Source organism: Etheostoma cragini, chromosome 12, assembly GCF_013103735.1.
Source record: "Etheostoma cragini isolate CJK2018 chromosome 12, CSU_Ecrag_1.0, whole genome shotgun sequence".
Classification (NCBI taxonomy): Eukaryota; Metazoa; Chordata; class Actinopteri; order Perciformes; family Percidae; genus Etheostoma; species Etheostoma cragini.
Window position 1 is genome coordinate 1,872,287 of NC_048418.1, and position 2,819 is coordinate 1,875,105.

Consider the following 2,819-nt stretch of genomic DNA (forward strand, 5'->3'; position numbering starts at 1 on the left):
ATAGTATAGTATGTCGAAAAGTTGTAAAAACGGCATAGTATAGTGTGTCGAAAAGTTATAAAAACGTCATAGTATAGTTTGCCGAAAAGTTATAAAAACGTCATAGTATAGTATGTCGAAAAGTTATAATAACTTCCTAGCATAGTATGTCAAAAAATTATATAAACGTCATAGTATAGTTTGCCGAAAAGTTATAAAAACGTCGTAGTATAGTATGCCGAAAAGTTATAAAAACGTCATAGTATAGTATGTATAAAAGTTATAAAAACGAAAAGTTATAAAAACTATAGTATAGTATGTCGAAAAGTTATAAAAACGTCATAGTGTAGTATGCCAAAAAGTTATAAAATATATATATTTATATTTATAGTATGTCGAAAATAGTAAAAAAAAAGATCTTAAAAACATCATAGTACTGTATAGTATGTTGAAAAACGTCATAAAAACGTCATAGTATAGTATTTCACACACACACACACACACACACACAATGAAACCCACAGACCAGCACTTCCTGTAATACTGTTTTATTATTTTTCACATTTTTATTGACAGAGGTCTAGTATCCGAGGCCTTTTGTAAACCGCGTCTCCGCAGGTCTACATCTTGCCTCTCGTCCTTTAGAAATAAATACGCTGCTGATTGGAAAAGAAAAGAAAAGAAAGAAGTAAAGGGAGGAGATCCTGACCTAGGTCAGCCTGGAGGAGCTCAGACGGGGTCTTGGTCTAAGTGTCAGAGTGGAAACGAGGACGCGGTACTACGGAAACGACTGCACGACATACGGAGGTATATAACTCCTTCGACCCAAGGAGGAGGACAACTAGGGACCCCCGAGTCCTGGACCTGGAGTCCATCAAAAATCAGGGTACCAACCCAGGGAGGAAATCCTGAGACCACCTGCACGGGTGATGTCACAACGGCAGTTTTAACCCTCATGTTTTTTTATTTTTAACATCAGAAACTTGTCTTTCTTTCAACCAAATTGCCTAAAAGTAACATGGATGCCATCCAATGTTCTTCAGGTAAAAGGAATGACAACTTTCACCGAATTTTGGTTGATTTGATGAAAAAAATGACAAAAAAAGAGACAAAAAGCGATGAAAAAAAACAGATAAATTAATTTATTTTGTATAATGTTAAAACGTTTAATTTTAAGGCTATGAATAAAAAAATAATTAAAAAACGTAGAAAAAAAACAACAAAAACATCGGAAAAAGCGCTAAGAGATGATGACCACAAGGGGTTAAGATGTTTTTTTTTTTTTTTTTACCATTATTGAGTTTTAGGAAACAACTGTTTCCATAAACAGAACCACAAAACCTCCGTAGACCTCCGGCCCGTCTCCGCCCATCACAACGTTTTTAAGGTGTAGCGCAGGGACATGTGACCCGCCCGGAGCACAGTGCATTTTATTTTGAAAATGATGAACCAGATGTTTTATTTTGGGAACTGTTGGGTTTGTTTACAGAGTCCGGTCTAGACCTGCTCTTGTATGAAAAGCACAATGAGTTGACTGTTGTTGTGATTTGGCGCTATGTAAATAAAGTTAAACTAACTTGTCCTTCCAGATCAACATTTTTTTTTAAATGTGTTTTTTTCGATGTTTTTGTCATTTTTTCTGATTTATTTCTCACTTTTTCCAGCTTTTGGCACTTTAAAAAAAAACTGAGCTGGTTTAATAACAGATTTTACACTTATTCTTGGAATTCATGGACAACAAACCATTTATATCAAATTATACACACGTTTTTAGTTAAAAAGGCCGAAATGATTAATTATTTTGACTAATAGTTAATATCAGAGGATGTTGAGAGGATATCAGATGGGTAGATGTCAAAGTTTAGTCCGGATACTGGTCGGAAACCATTAAAAAAAAAAATAACTCAAAGGCTATAAGATTAAATAAAACACCTTAAATGAGAGGAATCAATGTTACCTGAAGAACGTAAGGAATCATCCATGTTATTTTTGGGCAATTTAGTTGAAAGAAATCTAATATTTCTGATATAAAACACTTAGAAACCGGGACGGAGTCGCTCCATCAGTCAGTGGAAATACTCACATTGACTTTAATGGAAACCCGATGACTTGGACGCCGGTCCGGGGTTGGTGGAAATCAGGGATCCGCGTTGCCTGGGACCCGGAACAGCATCTGAACCGGAGCGTCGCACGAAAAACCAACTGAAGGAGTAAAAAGGGGACCACGGGCCCGGGGAAGCGGGGCGTTGGGTGGATGACGAGCCTCCCGCTGCTTCACCAACACTACACGGACCAACGCTGGAGATAGTTTTCTACTTGTTGTCTTTCGCTTTACATGAAAAAGGAACGTGGTCTACTCTAGTCTACGGTCTACTGTGTTGAGTACTGAAACCATGCGTCAAGGGTTCTGTTTGTGTCCCTCGGACCTTTCTTTTTTTAATTATTCAACAGTGTGTGTCTGACTGACAGGTTGTGTAATATTATTCCCCTCTCCCCCCTCTCCCCTCCCCCCATTTGTCCTCTTAAGTTCACCTAGAGTACACAAAAAGACACAACGTGAGCTCTAGACGTTCTCTGTAGGACGCGCATCACATTTTAGAAAAGCTAGTTTCACGGTGGCCTCGAACCCGTCAAAACCACGTTGGGTTTCTCACGTTAGAATCGCTTGAAAGTGCTCATATTCGGCTCATTTTCAGGTTCATCGTTGTATTTAGAGGTTGAACCAGAATAGGTTTACATGGTTTCATTTTCAAAAAAAAACCAGGACCCTGACAGTACCTAGGTAAGGACTACTAGCCAGTCAGAAGCAGAGTATGAGGGCCCTGACAGTACCTAGGTAA